Source organism: Hoplias malabaricus, chromosome 2, assembly GCF_029633855.1.
Source record: "Hoplias malabaricus isolate fHopMal1 chromosome 2, fHopMal1.hap1, whole genome shotgun sequence".
Taxonomy (NCBI): Eukaryota; Metazoa; Chordata; class Actinopteri; order Characiformes; family Erythrinidae; genus Hoplias; species Hoplias malabaricus.
This window is the reverse complement of record NC_089801.1, coordinates 10220616-10238091: the sequence shown is the minus strand read 5'-3', so window position 1 is coordinate 10238091 and position 17476 is coordinate 10220616. Positions and strand designations below refer to the sequence as shown.

The following is a 17476-nucleotide window of genomic DNA, read 5'->3' as shown; positions in this document are numbered from 1 at the left end:
TCGGCAGAAAATATCTGAGCACGTTATTTGAAATATTCACATTTTGAATTGGAAATCATAACACAGTGATATTAAACAATGCAGCAACTTTTTTGGAAGCTGCCTTAGAGTCGCTCTGATTTTGTGCTGCTTCTTACATAAGTAGTAAGCACTTCAGGGTTATCCTACCTTCATTACTTCAATCATAGCTCTGAACCCTCGTGTATGTGAGAGCACAAAGACAAGGCTGAACAGAGCAAGAAAAAAAAACACAACATGCACAGAGAAATAAGAGTACAGATTAAGTATTGCCAAAGAAGAATGAAGAAGAGAATCACATTAAAATGACTAAAGTCGACTCACACAGCATTCCCAATAGTCCTGCATTTGGAGTAAACAGAGGCTCGTCCGCAACAGGCGCTAGAACCGGTCGTTCTGAAGAGGGCTGCTTAAACAGTATAAGGAAAATGCTGTTTCTTTTTTTATTATTTTTCCTTTTTCTTTTCTTTTATTTTTTAAAATCCGTGTGGAATTATGTCCAAAGATAGTCACAGATGTTTCATTAAGACCATAAAGAACTGTTTTAACTTGTGGGGAAAAAAGGGGGTATATTTCCTATTTTAGCTAAGTGCTCCTTAAGAAAAAAACTGCCTTAAAACAGCAGAAAATAATCAGATTTCCTATCCTCAATGCTGATAACCACAAAGAAAAAGCACAGGAAACGGGCTAGTCAAAGTGCATTGGTATTATAACATCACAAGTCATTGTGGCACACACAACCAGATTTTTTTGACCAATGAATACCAAGAATCATATCACTGTACAATTAATAATATAAATCTCCATTTTTAGTTTACTACATCATTTGAACACAGCAGCTGTCCTTCATATTCTGTAAAAATTTAACGATGAATGAACCAATAGAAATATGCCAATATTACTTGGAATAAAATCTTTTTACATTGACTTCCATTGGAAGCTGAGAAGGATTTTTACTTGGACTGCGACAATGTACTGAATGTGATGTCAACTAAAACATCATCTTAACTGAGGATGCACAAGACCATTGGGCACTTTGAAGTTTACCATTTTTTAGTTTATTACAGAATCCATGATACATACCGGAGTACCTCCCACCTTTCCGATGGATGTCATTACACTAACGTGCTAATGTGCATGAAAGCTAGCTGGCTACTGGCTCTACTTTATCAAAATAACATTAGCATTTTTAGGCAAATTGTTCCTTTAACAACCCCCTACTTGCTGCTTTGGGTTTCTGTTGTGCTTATGTACTTCAGCAGCATGCATCCATGCCAATCAAAAGTTCCTCTGCTAAATACAGCTTCTCCATGCCCCCTCACACCCTCCAGATTCCTCTCTCAGCTCCAGTTACAGCAGTACGGTGCCATAAATTACAAACACATTCAACATCAACTGCACTGGGACACAGCAGGCTTACAGAGGGGTATCCTACTGTTGTATAAATCAGAGAAGACTCTGAAGTGCCAGACATTAGAGGATTATACATTTTTTTGTTCCCTTGGTCCCTCAGCAACACTAAATATGACCCAGTCAAAAACAAAGAAATGCACTTTTATTCCCCTTATGCATAAGGCAGGTAGGAGGCATATAACATATTATATAAAACAGATACAAACATATTTCACATCATATTACAGACCGTAAAATGAGAGAGCACTTGTCTATCTAGTGTAGAAAAAAATTTAAAAACATAATGAACTGCTAAAGGTAATGAAGCAGTGTTTCTACAGCTCCATCTTAAATCTATAGCATTCATTCATTATCTGTAACTGCTTATCCAGTTCAGGGTCGCGGTGGGTCCTTCACAGGGCAACACAGACACACACATTCACTCACACCTACGGACACTTTTGAGTCGCCAATCCACCTACCAACGTGTGTTTTTGGACTGTGGGAGGAAACCGGAGCACCCGGAGGAAACCCACGCGGACACTGGGAGAACATAGACAGTCACCCGGAGCGGGAATCAAACCCACAACCTCCAGGCCCCTGGAGCTGTGTGACTGTGACACTACCTGCTGCACCGCCGTGCTGCCCCTAAATCTATAGCATATGTCATAAATGTATTAGGTCTCATTTACACTGAAAATATAAACTACAAGTCTATGGTTACATTCAAACAGCAGGTAAATCTCATTTTGTGATCAGATCTGATTCTGTTGTTCAACTCTCTACATAATGTGACCTATATCTGACCAGAAATAAATATCTGGACAGGACAGGTGTTTTACTGTGCAGCACTACATCACAAAATTACCATTTTTTTTTATCTGCTGTTTGAACGTAGCCCAATACACTAGACGCTTCACCAAAACTTGGTCTACGTTAAGACAAAACATTCTGTAATGCCTAAATTCCACAATATGTTACAGATAATAACACAAAATGTGTTAAAACAGATAACATAACACTGTAATAACATCCTTTCCTCTTGGAGAGTGTAGTTTTTAAATACACTGGACTCTCTGACTCAAAAATGTCTTGTTAGATCATCCCAATGTGGTGGTGGGGGAAATTGTAATTTTTTTGTTGTTGTTGTTTCTTTCAGTGAACTGCTCCTTAAAACAGTAGCCTACAACACTGCCAACAAACAAGCCACTTTAAAAACTGTACAGCGGAACTGGAACCAAGACATCAAAAAGACCTTGTTTCTACATTCACTGTCCATTTGATAAGATGAACATACAACATGCACAAAAACGTATGAGGGTCTACAGTTACAGGAAACATTGTTATCCCCCTGTCACCCTGTTCTTCAATGGTCAGGACGCCTACAAATGTGCACTGACACTGGTGTGGTGGTGGAGTGTTAATGTGGATCAGACACAGCAGTGCTGCTACAGCTGTAAACCTATTCAATCACTGCTGGACATCCAGCCATAAGCGTCCTGTGACCACTAACACAAACTAGATGAATAAAAAGCTTTCAGCAAAAGATGAGATACTTAAACTTTACAACTACAAGGGTCTAGTTTATGGGCAATGTGTTTCAAAAAATCCAGCAGCACTGTGCCTGGTCTGCTCTGATCTATACCAGTGTAAGACACAAACACGCCACCACATCAATGTCAGTGCAGTGCTGAGAATGAGCCACCACTCAAACACGACTGCTCTGTTGTGGTCCTGAGCACTGAAAAACAGGGAGAAACAGGGTTTCAAAATTATGTAGAGCAACAGATGGACTACAGTCTGTAATTGGAACACGAATCGCAACTCTATGCTCAGTGGAGCTAAAATGGGAAATGAGTCTAAAAACGAGAAGATAACTGTATTATTTTGGCTGACTTGTGTATATTCAGATTATTGTGCAGAAGTTTAAATGGTTTAAAACTGCTGTGGTTCCAGGTGCTCCCAAAGCTCTCATCTGAGCAGTGGATATCATCCACTAGGGCAGATCATCAGAGCTTCATTATATTAAATAAGGTGAGCTGATTTAACAAGAAAATACTGCAGACATCCTGGAAAAATCCTGTACTAAACTTTGTCTGTTTACCAGTCCCCCCAAAAAAATTAATTAAAAAACAAATAAAGAAATATATATTTGTGCTCCTCTGTACAGTTCTGCTTTTGTTCTAACGTCTTCTGCCAGGGCAAGGACTACACACATTTCACTACATTATAATCTCTACAGCTTCTTACAATAGCACTAAACAGTACGTCCTTCAGCTGGTCCTAATCTGACATATATTCGGGTTTAAGTTAAAGGTCCGGCACAATAAGACGGAAGACAAAGAACAGAGGAGCGTCCCAGAGACTGAGAGGAGGCGAGGCTGACAGCTTTGGAGGAGACTGGGGTTACATCTGGGGACCGTTACTCTGGTCTAAGGCGCTGCTTTCAAGTGCTCTCTCTCTCTCTCTCTCGGCTCCCGGGCGAAATGACTGCCGCTAATACGTGGAAAGCTAAAAGGAAAGTTAACGTTCCCTCCATTCTCATCTTTGAATGAGAAAGCTCATCTTTGAAACGTGCGGGCTGGTTAGCCGGCGTGCTAGTACTGCTAACTTGCATTCACCAACAATAACGCACAGTCCGATGATGGGAGGCGCAGCTGCCCAATATCATTATGGTTTAAAACCAACAAAACGATGGACACCCTCCTAAGAAACGTCCTGCAGTGAATAAAGCCTCTCCGAAATTCAGTGCCAGACAAATAAAAACCAATATAACACCACCGCCACGCTGACCGGCCTTTTAATAACAAGCGGGGTTTTTTTTTTTCGAATTTTCCCGTTCCACCTTAAACCGTGCAGCAGTTTCATTCTGGCGCCCGGGGCACCCGTATATAACTGCTGCATCACTTAAGGTGGAACGAAAAATTCGAATAAAAAGCGTACGAATGGACGCAGCAGCTCCGTTGTGGGACTTTTTATAACGGAACGCTTACCTTCCCAAATTACAAATGGCAAGAATAAACCGTCCCGAATGCTTCTTTTCCCACGCTGTGATGTACGCCTTCAAACTGTTTGGTGAAAAATGTTCCTGTAAATATTTTTTTAAAATCCTCCCGAAGAAATGGAAACAGACCTGAATCCACGCGTTGCTGTGGTAATGCTCGCGCCGCTCTCTGTGCCGCTCCCTGCCAATAAAGTGAACGATCCTCTCTCCTGAACCGACTCCTCTCTATTCGCGAGTCTCTAAAGAATCTATTTTTGTAGCATATTTGCCGAGGGGTTCTCACCCTTTGCTGGCTCCTGAATTAACACTGCATAGTTTAGCGTCTCCCCTGCTCCACCGTCCATAGGGAAAATCGTGTTTAAATCACTATGGTCTGTTTACGTGAGATGTGTACGTAGAATAACGAAACATTCACCTGTCACAAGTCGCCTGTCAAAGCACGGAGATCAGCAAATATTATCACCAACACAAAGGCACGCACAGAAACCTTAAAGGTATTTTATTATTTTAGGGAGAACCTGAGTACTTAGAAACTACAGTAAAATATTGCATTGCAATTGAGAAAGTGAGACACGCAGCTAAATGGAATTCTGTTAGATGCTGCAATGTTTTGGTGAAGGTTATTTAATGTATAATGTGTTACATCATGATCTTAACAGTGCACCAGGGAGTATGGAACTCTTTGAGACTTAACTTTTACCTGGATTATTAGGTGAGTTGAATCAGGTGTCTGTATTTGTCAGTGTTGCCGCAGTGTTGAGATTTTGTTTAACTACTCTATCTTAAACGCACAGTTTGCAAGCAAAGTGCTCATAAACTGAAGACTGTTAGGTGTCGTGTATTTTAAATATAACACATCAGACGACATGATTTGCTGTGAAAAGTTAATAAATTATTTATATGAAACAAACTTTAGTAAATGAACATATTCTGAACTGTACACTCATTTGCTGTGTTTAAACATTTATGAATTTTCAATCCAATGAAGCAAATAAATGGTAATTGTAGGTTCTCAGTAGAGGTGTTAATTCATATTCCAAAATTAATTTCCAAGGTTATTTGTGAAGGGGTCGTGTTGACTTTGTTGGGAAAGTTGACTTAATTGGGAAAGCAGTTAATCGTCTGAATCGGCCGTTCGGTTCATTGAAATTGACAGTTCAGAAGAGTCGATTCACTGAGCTGAATCGAAAATCTCATCTTCAGCCACACAAGAGACGATAGCAGGTGCTGAGTGTGCACACACTGCGCATGCGGCCCCTCTATTAATTTCCACCCGTATTCAGACAAGCGCCACCTTCAACAACGGGATTGGTTGCTGGGAAACTCGCAGCCTATCTAGCATTCCATTATATTCGGGCGCGGCGGTAGGTAGCCAATCGCGGCGCAGAAGGCGTGTTTTGTCTAGAAAAAAAAGGTAGGGCGAAAACGGAATTTAAGCGTGTGGCACAGCAGCTGTCAAATCACTGAGTTTGTTCGACAACGCATGCGCGGAATGCAAGCGCAGCATCACAACAGGCGTGGCTCTATCTACATAGAAAATAGTCCTGAATATGCAATGCAATATATATGTGCAAGTCTTCATCCTGAATTAATTTCATTCTTAGATAAAACGGCCAAGACCAAGAAGTACATGTTTATTCCAGAAAAAAGAGAATTATATATGTTATAATCACAATAATAGAATATAGGATTCAATATTTAATTATGCTAATTGATATGTTGTGTGCAATGTCATCATATTTAACCTAAAAGCCATTTCAACTGGAATCAATAAATAATGGTCTCAGTATATAGTATTATACATATATATATCCTCTCAAAGCATCCAAGCATTGAATAACCTACTCTGACATCTATTGCTTCTGAATTAAATAAATGTGGCCACATGCACATAAACCACTCTGTCCACACAAACACATGGCTCTTTGTGCTGACATCTGGAGTTTGCAGCAGCCCTGTAACTTCCAGCATGTACACCATCCTGTGCCATGAGACTGCCAGTCATACATCAAGAGCTTACTCTATCACGGGGAAACAGTGACTGCCGTTCATATGAACTCCACTCTGTATATAAATTCAAAACAGCCCTCACATTGTGACGGAAACACTACTTTGTATGCTACAAATCTAGTCCACATACTTCAAAATTTGAATGTAATTGGGGCACCAATATATATATATATAAACTAAAGCATCGGAGGCATCAGTACCTGGTCGAGATCTTACTATCTATCCACTTATTCATGTGTATTTATATGTATGTTTGTTGGTTTGTTTATTGGACTGGCACCCTGCTCAGCGGGTGTCCCTGCTTTGTGCCCGAAGATTCCAGATTGGTTCCAAACCCACTCTGACCATGATAAGAATGAAATAGTTATAGATGATGAATGAAGGTTTGTTTGTTTCACTTCCCAGTGCAGTCCAGACAAAAAGATCCAGACCTGTGGCTGTTACTGTATCTTTTTTGTGCATGATGTATTAGTTTACACTGCTAGGAGCGATCATAAGGGAGGTAGCAATTTAAACCACAGCTCATTTTTATAGTCAAGTCAAGTAAAATTTATTTGTATAGTGCTTTATACAACCTGGTGTCACAAATATCTTTACAGAAATTGAGAGTCCTTCCATTCTCAAGAACCATGATGAATGTGGTAGATATGTTATCATTTCACTTATATAGTGCCTTTCTAGATACCCAAGGATGCTTTACAATCCACACAGATCAGGACGCTCAGAACACTCAATCCATACACACACTGGCGAGAAGCAGCAGCCAAACGCGCACAGCGTACTCTCGACCAGGAACGACCGTCCACCTGGAGGACTGCATCGGGCACTAGGATTTCACCCAGGACAGAGCGCCAATCCATATCTGGGCACACACACATTCACTCACACATACACACTCATTAACTCACAAACCAGCACAGCTATTACAAAAGCCAACTCACCTACCCTTCATGTTTTTGGACTGTGGGAGGAAACCAGAGACCCCGGAGGAAACCCACGCAGACACGGAGAGAACATGGAAACTCCACCCAGAAGGGACTTGAACCCAAGATCCCAGTGCTGGGAGGGGAACATTCTAACCAAGCCACCGTGCCGCCCAAATGTGTGCTTATTTAATTTATGTAGGAAACTCCATGGGCCTGCAGGTTGTGGGTTTGAGTGCCGGTTGACTGTCTGTGAGACGTTTTTTAGTGTTCTTCCCGTGTCCGTGTGGGATTCCTCCTGGTGCTCCGGTTTCCTCCCACAGTCCAAAAACACGTTGGTAGGTGAATTGGCGACTCAAAAGTGTCCATAGGTCTGAATGTGTGTGCATGCGTGTCGCCTTCTGGGGTGTGATCCTGCCTTTCGCCCAATGATTCCAGGTACGCTCCAGACCCATCACGACCCTGAACTGGATAAGCAGTTACAGATAATGAATGTAGGAATCTGTGTGTCGGCCTTGTTGTTTTTTTTCACGTCATGCTTTTCCAGTAACACATCGACATTCCAGTATAAGCAGTTTAAATATTCACTTTGGACTAGGTTAAATTTAAGCACTTGGGACTGAACTAGAAACTGGGAAAATAATTAGATTTCTTTGTATCACAGTAATGTACAATACACATTCACTCTCACCAAGGTCTTTATTAGAAACCCTACACTAGTCTAGGGTAGTGCCTCTGTTTGTTCTCACAACAGCATTAGTTCTCTGCTCCATGGATTCCACAAGATGATGAAAATATTCCTTTTAGATAGTGGTCCATTTTGATGTGATTGCATCATGCATTTTCAGCAGATGTTTCAAGTGCATATTTTCATGGGTACATCTTCCCAGCGGTGTTTTATCCAGATCCAGAGATTGGGAAAACCGCTGAACTCACTGTCATGTTTATAAATCCTTCACGTTGTAATGTGGTACGTTATCAAGCTGAAAGTAGCCATAAGATGGGTGATTTGTTGTCATGAAGGGGTGTAATTGGTAAACAACAATACTCCGATAAGCTTGTGGCACTCAAGCGATGATTGATTGGTACTAACGGATTCAAAATGGGCTAAGAAAACATTCCCACACTGCCACACCAACTCCACCAGCCCGAACTACTGACACAAGTTAGGTTTGGTCTATGGAACCAAACTCTGACCCTATTATGTGTAACATTCTCAGATCAAACACAGATTCCTCAGACCAGGCTACTTATTTCCAGGCTTCTGCAGCCTCAGCTTTCTGTTCTTGGCTGCCAGACGTAAAACACGATGTGGTCTTCTGCTGTTGTAGCCCATCTGCCTCAAGTTTTGATGTGTTGTGAATTCTGAGAGGCTTTTCTCTTCACCACGGTTGTACAGAGTAGATATCTGAGTTACTGTAGCTTTTTTTTCATCAGCTCAGACCAGTCTGGTTATTCTCCATTGATTTCATTCATCAAGGTGTTTCTGTCTGCTGCAACTGCTGCTCACTGGATGTTTTTTTTCCTTACTGCACCATTCGGAGTAAACATGAGAGACTGTTGTATGTGTGAAAAATCAAGGACATCAGCATTAATAAAAATACTGAAACTAGCCCATCTGGCACCAACAAGCATGTCACAGATGTTATGTTTGACTCCCATTCTGATGTTGTTGTGAACATTACCAGAAACTTCCAGCCAGTATCGGCATGATTGTTTTGCAATGCATTGCTGCCAGACAATTGGCTGATCAGGTAATTACATAAATGTGTCAGCATGCAAACTTGCTTAATGCTCAATTCAGTTTAAATCAGGTAACTGACTTGACCTATACATATATTCTTTCTAATAAAGTCCTTGTAAAGGAATTTGTTGGTAATTATCTGGCTACATTCTATACTTGGTTGGAGATGGGGACTTCCAGAAGTGGCCACGCTATGCTCAAGTTGTGACACAGCTTTCTCCATACTTTACTGATGTTCAGAATCAGTAGCAGAAGCTCTTTCACCCATGTTTTCCTTCAGGAATCGTCTTCGTATGCCCGCTAAAAACTTTCCCTCAGAATTCTCCTTGGTGCTTTGATCTCTGGGCTTCTTTGCAAATTCCAGCCAAGTACTTCTGTTTTTGGTGCAGATGAAAAGAATACAGTCTAGTTTCAGTATTTTATTTCTTAAAATCTTATGTGAGTACTCAGCGATGACAGCCTGGCACTCTGTAGATTGTCTTCTATTTATTTGAGATTTCTTCTTTCCACAGATGAACTGTATGAAATTTAGCAGCAGGTACTTCACCATGAAAGCATGGCTTTCTGCCCCAGGAGCTCCATTTCCATCATCCGTGCTTCAACTGTTCCAAATGCTAAGCCTTTATATCTTCTCACAGACAAGTGCTCACTGAAGCATCAACAGCTTAAATTTGAGGGTAGTCCGCTTAATTTGAAGACAATCAGTGAGCCTAGAATAAGCAGGCAATTACGGCAAGCCCAAGTTGTGCCTTGCATGGGAAAATGGGATTAAAGTTGTGCCAGAGCCAAACTCTGAGGTCAGATGGAAGTCGTTTGCAAAGCGGTAATGGATATATGAATGAAGATCTGTTTGCAGGTATGTGTGACATATGTGAAGATGTATAATAACACATTGCATAATAATAATGTGAAGGATGCGAAGGCTGCGATAATGTTAATAAATAATAAATAATTAATAATATGAGGATGTGAAGGCAGAGTACATGTGGATTAAATGAAAACACAGGCTGAAGATGACAAACATTGTGAGATAATGAGCAAGGCACTGAGTAATTAGCACTAACAACTGTTCTATTTGAGGTTTCTATGTCATTTAGAAATGAAAGTGTGGATGATGTACATTCCTTTTGGAGGGTGCATTAGATCGTCAGAGAATATTTACATTCTAAACAGATAAAAACCCAATATTTCTCCAAATCTTGATGTGCTGGGAAACACTTGCAAACCTGCAATTTATAAACACATCTACCCAGAACTTATGAAAGCCTTATTCATCTCCAAAAGCCTAACAGCCTAACTGAAGCCCAACAGAAGTAGTATAAAATTATTGTTTAAAAATCACAATACCTTATTTAGAAAGACAATGTAGGGACAGCGTAGCTATGTTACTTCTTCCTAGAGCTAGGCTACAAAACAATAAAACACATATATTACACAGACACAGATAAAACCAAAGCGATCTCTTTCAGATACAAATCATGGCTTTGTTATACACCTCTATGCAGAGTCATTTGCTCAGTCTGCTGTTAGCCAGTGGGATTAGGGGTGTTAGAATAAATTCCAGTCCCACCCAACCACTCTGCAACCCACTCCACCCCTGCCCCCCTTCTGCAGCAAGCCTGCTCCCTTCATCTGGAACAAATCAGCTATTAACAAAAGGGTCCAGCCCTGAGCCATCACTCTACCAATGGGATTGTTTGTTTCACTGCTCCCTAATACATTATCATGACAGATAAATCATTTAACCAATCTGGGAGGTCAGTTTAACCATTCAAGCTTATATGAAAACCAAGGCTGTGATGAAAATGTGATTAAACATGATTAACAGATTTAAAATACATTGTTGACCTAATACAATATTCCAGTGAAAATAAGCTAGAACAGTAAGCAGGATTTGTAATTGTTTCCATAAGTCGATTAATCTTAATGTGCTCTTTTTAATGTTTGAGTAGTTAAAACAGGTAGGGACATCCAAGATACAAGCACAGTCACAACAAATAATATGTACACATCCATGTATCCACTAATCATGTCAGGTTGCATCACATCAAATGTATAAACAGATGGAATTACATACCCATAATGCTCTATAAGCACATGCATCTGACACCCATCTGGAAACAACATAAGAAAGACCTCATATGGTAAAACTCAACTATTTTTGAGCCAGTCCCAAATTCAGGACAAATACAATCACCAGCTGTCCAGTACACATGTTTTAAACAGATATCCACTTCAGCTGAACACCACATTCTGGCTGTAAGTGCGAATCTCCTAAAAGCCATATCATCCTGGGGGAGCCAAGAATCATACGCTTCTCCTCATTCTCTCTTGACTTTCCCAGTGGAAGATAACGTTGATCAGATTAAATGTCCAAAGAATGCTTCTTTAGTTTTGCACTGAAGCTATTAAGTTTATATAGATAAAGAGTAATGGAGGATTATACCATATCATCTAGCAATGCATGTCAAAATCATCACACACTTTTCTCAAAGCATGTTCACATCAGACATACCAAACATGAGTCGACTGTGTAAACTGGATTAAATCCGTGCCTGGAAGTGGAACAACCACTGATTTAAAGCACCAAAGTTATAAGTATATTGCAAATCATATTCACTGCATAAACAGAATAACAGGATCAGATAACACAATTCTTCAACATAATTAAGGTATCCAATGTAAAGCAGCCTCACTTTGGCCATCTCAGCTAATGCCACTTCCATCTGAAAATCTGTACATTGCTTTTAAACTGTCACCATAGTGGCTGGCTCCTCAAATACTACTCTGAAGCATGAACATTTAGAGAATCAGATATCATTGCAGGAAAATCACTCCCACCAAACCGCACCAGAAAAAAAAACAGAAAAGTCTTCAACAAACTTATGAAAAAGCCTGGGGATGAAGTATGGTTAAGGCACAGGCTGGTATTCATAACATGTAAAGAAAGATTTAAGTTTTTTATTAGCCTTGGTCTATTCCATGCGGCGAGGATGAGAAAAAGGCTAAATTAACCATGGTTAATTAGATTCTGAGACTTTTCAGCCCCAGCAGCAGTGAATAATGGGCAGCTGTAAAATGGCTGGAACTAGAAGCCAGATGGATTCATGTGTAGTAGGGTAGCAGGATGATGTAACACTGAGTTGGGGAAGAGCAATTAGCTCATCCTGTCAACAGGGACAAAACTTAAACTGTCATGGGGAATACTGTACATGAGTGGAAAAACGGGGGGAGGTACGTTACAGTGCAGAGGTAACACCTTTCTGAAGAAAAACACCTGTTAGCACAGCTTACGAGCTATAGCACTGGAAAAATGTAAGATCCTGTTTGGGTGGAAAATATAGATCCAAGAGATCATTTATTGATATCCAAGTCATTAATAAGCTTTGTGGTAATTCTGTCATTAAAAGACTCCTCTAGTCACCTATTAAACACCTAAAAACTCCACTCTGTTGGTCAAAATTAAATGATTAGAAGTTACTTCTGAGAAAAAAAATAATCCCCTAATACCCTAAAAGTGGCTTTGATACGACTCGACACGTTCACCTTCATTCAGCACACACAGATCTATAAAAATACAATTAGTCCCTGCCTCTGTCTCCACTTACTCTATCAACACTTATCGCCACTTGCCTGCGGCTCAAATACACTGGCCCACAAACAGATTTGATTGGCTCCTTAAGTTTATGGGTTGAGAATAAAACTGAGACTCCGGTTTAACTGTTTGGCTGTGGTTAAATTTAGCTGTAAAGACAGGGTAGACATTACATTTGAAATATATTTAGTGCAGCCATAGCCTAATGTTTAGGGAAGTGGACTTGAGACCTGGAAGGTCACTGGATCCCAACAGCACTGTCTTCTCCCTCAACATCCATAACTGAGTTGTCTTTGAGTAAGGCACCTAACCCCCAGCTGTGCCCTGGGCACTGGGGACAACAGCCCACTGCTCTGGCTATGTGTGTGCTCACTGCCCACGGTGCACTGGTGTGATTGTGTTCACTGCCATAGCTGGATTAAATGCAAGTTTATCATTTTAAACATAGCTCAATGAATTTAAATGAAATGTAAGGATATACAAAGCATGTACAGTGGGTTACCCAACTATAAATTAACACTTAACTGTAACTGTAGGTTGTTACTATTAATAAGCGTTAATATTAGTCCTTATTTTTATGTATAAATTATGTATATATGTTCTGTGTAATGTATATCTGAGTTCTGGATCATTCCCTCTGATATGTTAATCATGTTCATAATGTAGACTGTAATTAGAGTTAACAAGCATGACAGCATTAATATGCATAATAGATAAAAATAGATATGCGACCCACGCGTCTATATACCAATATGAAGATCTTTACACACATTCTGTGGTTTTCATGCAGTGTGAAGCCATTACGTAGACTTCCATTCCTTTTGTGGAGACTTACACTTACAATATTGATATCATCTCTTTCCTCCCACAGTCCAAAAAACACACGTTGCAGGTGGATTGGCGACTCGAAAGTGTCCGTAGGTGTGAGTGTGTGAGTGAATGTGTCGGTGTCTGTGTTGCCCTGTGAAGGACTGGTGCCCCCTCCAGGGTGTATTCCCGCCTTGCGCCCGATGATTCCGGGTAGGCTCTGGACCCCCGCGACCCTAAATTGGATAAGGGTTACAGATAATGAATGAATGAATAAAATCTTTACAAAATGCAAAGGACAGCTGCTGTATTCAAATGATATCGTAAACTATAAATCAACAAAAATTGAGATAGATGTTTTTAATTGGCCAGTGACGATAACTTGAACCATAACCCTGATCCTATTCTAACCTGTATACCCAAAATGTCTTAATCCTAAAATGTAATAATTCACAATATTGGGACCAGCTTATGGTCCCTACAGGAAGAGTGCCCATAATGTGTAGGTACAAACAGCTGTTTGTCCCCACAACATGATATATTTATCACACACACCCACACTCACACATATTATAATTACATGGATAACTTTGGGCACAGAGATAAACTGGTATTGTTCAGTTAAGCATGACACAGTGGAATATGTACAAGCTTTGACCAGGTTAAGAAGCCAGCAGACAGTTGACCCAATGTGACAGCAGGGGGTCACTAATTGGATTAAAATGTCCAGACATCATTACAAAGGAGCCTTATGTTTAATCACTGGAATCAGTTAATCGCACTACTACTCCTCCAACGAGCAGAATATAGAGAGTACTAGTATTATTATTATCACTGACAAAAAAAAAACAAAACATGCATACTAAGAATCTCTCTAAGAATAAGCAACGTTAATATTTTATATTCTTTAAAATTAAACCACAGCCTGCTGGTGTTTTAATCTGTTACCTTTGAAGGTTTAAGGAGAAATATTCATCTCTGAAAAATAAAATGTCTATAATGATGTGATGAATAATATATTAAATTGTGTATAACCGTGGCACTGCAGCAGAATGTACAGAACTTCTTATATAGGCCACTGGATCTTAGTGTGCTGTGTGACAGAGAGAGTGCAGATAAAGGCTGGTAGAGTCTGTCACATTCTCAGACTAGGTCAAGCCCAGAGCTATTAAACAAAGAGACAAATGCCTGCTAACTGTTCTAAATGCACCCGGTGGTGTGTTGAGAGTTTAGTAAAAAAGCAATTTTGTGCTTAGTTTGTATTTTGAGATTCACCGTACTGTGCAGAAGTCAGAGACCACTCATCATTTACTTAATTTCCAAGCCATTCAACGTTTTTCTTTTATTTTATTTTTGAAAATATTTCTGAGGAGATTTCACATAAGATAATGCATGTGCATAAAATATAGGAAGGTCCAGACCACAAAATATGAGAAGCAGAACATTTGAACTTAGGAAGAGTGGAAAAAAATATCCGTAGAAAGTGTCCCACAAAGGATGGGGTGGGCAAACTGTAAGACCACAAAATGTAAAAAGCAGAAAAATTGGACAAAGCATGGATAAGTCAATTGCCCAGCAGCATTCATATTCTTTTCATGTTATATTACTATATAGCCCAAACTAAACTAGCACACAGCCATTAGCACCATCAAGTGGATAAATCCACATTCTCTTCCTTACCCTCAAGCTCATCAAGTCAATCTAAGAAATGATGACAAAAGTGCTAAGGACTTTATCATTTGAATTCATCTGAGCTATTGCTTGGTTTTCAGGGCCATTAGGGCAAGATTCCCAGAAATGAGTTTGTATAAAAACCAATTTCCCCAAACGCGATCAAGATGAGAGATATTGGACTTTCGTGCCATGCTTCAGTTCATATGGACGGTTGCTAAGGAAGCTCCAACAATGAGAACCTGACACTGGCATGATTAATCAAACTTCCCCAGCACCAAAAGGTTACACTTCAAAAAAGCCTGAGGCACAGTAATGTACCTTCCATAAAACGTGAGAAGATCCCTGGTTAAAAATAAGCCTGCTCAAAGCCCTGGAATCTGAATCATGAATTAACCAGGATTCCGCAGTAATACATGATGAAGATGAATCTTTTAGAGCAGTGTCAGTTTGAGGTATGGTCATGGACGTGTAACAAGTGACTTTAACTCTCCAGGGTGAGGTAAGATTAGATTAGGTCAATGAACTTAAGACCTCAGCCAACATGTATAATAAGTACAAATGTAGGTTAAATGGTAAATTAAGATATGCTTATTTTCATCCAATGCAATTAGAAATTAGCTAGGGTTACTTTAAGGTACAAAAGACAAAAAAGTACCGTGTAATATAGCACATTTACAAATTTCATGCGTTAACTCAGTGTCCACATGCATCATTCATTATCTGTAACCGCTTATCCAAGTCAGGGTCACGAGTCCAGAGCTTACCTGGAATCATTGGGCGCAAGGCAGGAATACACCCTGGAGGGGGCACCAGTCCTTCACAGGGAAACACACACACACACACACACTTTGGAGTCACCAATCAACTTACCAATGTGTGTTTTTGGACTGTGGGAGGGAGCGGGAATCGAACCCACAACCTCCAGGTTCCTGGAGCTGTGTGACTGCGACACTACCTGCTGCACCACCGTGCTGCCCCCACATGCATCAGTTTTTATCAAATATGATCCACTGCCCATATCAGTGTAATATTATACATGTCTAGAAAAGTAAAACTGAGCTTTTCAGTGTACAGCTAAGGTTAGTGTAAACAACAGCTTAAATAACTACTGTTATAGATCTGTGTGTGAGTGAGAAGCAATTACAAAAACGTCATATAATATAAAGGTCCTGTGCTAGTTTTATTATTATTATTTTTAACCATACATAAGATCAGAGCTATCAAATGTGATCAAAGTCGATTATTCTACACTCACCTCCAGAATCTGATTTTGTGTTGTTACACTAAACTGCTGTCAAACCATGGTAAACTCAAACACAAACCGAAGCCCAAAACATGGCTTACTTTCATGTCTCTTTCAAGTCTCTTTGCCTTCCAAAGAAATCAAAGACATTAGTAGAGCACCTGCACTGTCTACAAACAAAAATGAAACAACCATCCAGAGCAGCATCTAATGTCTCTGGCTTGGATTTACGAGCCTACATGTCCTGGAAAAGGATATGTGAAAAATCGTTAAACACTTCACTTGTAAACAAACTCATAAAGCATAGCATTAGCACCCTTTTGAACAGTAACTACATGGAATGATTTTTATAGATACAGGCAAAAATCTAGAACCAAAAGCTGGAATCACATGGTCAACAACAAACCTGCATCCACTTCCACTGAATGGGCACTGATGATAAATGGTTTGCATTAGTGGACTCACTGAAGTACTGGTCACAGTTTTGCAAAGCTCACAGAAGAAACCTCAAGCGTATATGTGTCATGTAACAGTAGAGATGACACAAAATCACTTTGTTTTCCAGTAACATTAGTGATAATGAAATGTACCTGTGCAGCAGGTAGTGTCGCAGTCATACAGCTCCAGGGACCTGGAGGTTGTGGGTTCGAGTCCCGCTCCAGGTGACTGTCTGTGAGGAGTTTGGTGTGTTCTCCCTGTGTCTGTGTGGGTTTCTTCCCACAGTCCAAAAACACACGTTGGTAGGTGGATTGGTTACTCAAAAGTGTCAGTGTGTGTGAGTTTGTGTCGCCCTGTGAAGGACTGGCACCCCTCCAGGGTGTGTTCCCGCCTTGCGCCCAGTGGTTCCGGTTAGGCTCTGGACCTACCATTACCCTGAACTGGATAATACAGTTAAATTAAATATACCTGTGGGCCTTTAACAATATTGCTAATATAAATTAATGACCATATTTTTAACAGTAACAAAAAATAGCATGTATTCTTTCACAGGTGGCGTAACCAGTTATATATTCAGTCATTGGTGGGATCAGACCAACACTGTGGCTCTTATGATATGTTCAAATGA

The 17476-nt window shown here is 40.1% G+C and overlaps 1 protein-coding gene across 12 annotated transcripts in view; it reads right to left on the bottom strand.

Annotated features, from left to right (window-relative positions):
• Positions 1-17476, bottom strand: part of ctnna2 (catenin (cadherin-associated protein), alpha 2) — a 564720-nt gene that overhangs the window by 428885 nt on the left and 118359 nt on the right. The window contains exon 1 of one of the 12 annotated variants that reach the window (XM_066656055.1): positions 4544-4611. The exons of 10 other annotated variants lie outside the window; for them this stretch is intronic. The gene's annotated coding sequence lies outside the window, so the exon portion shown is untranslated. One more of the 12 variants, XM_066656045.1, reaches the window with a different exon arrangement.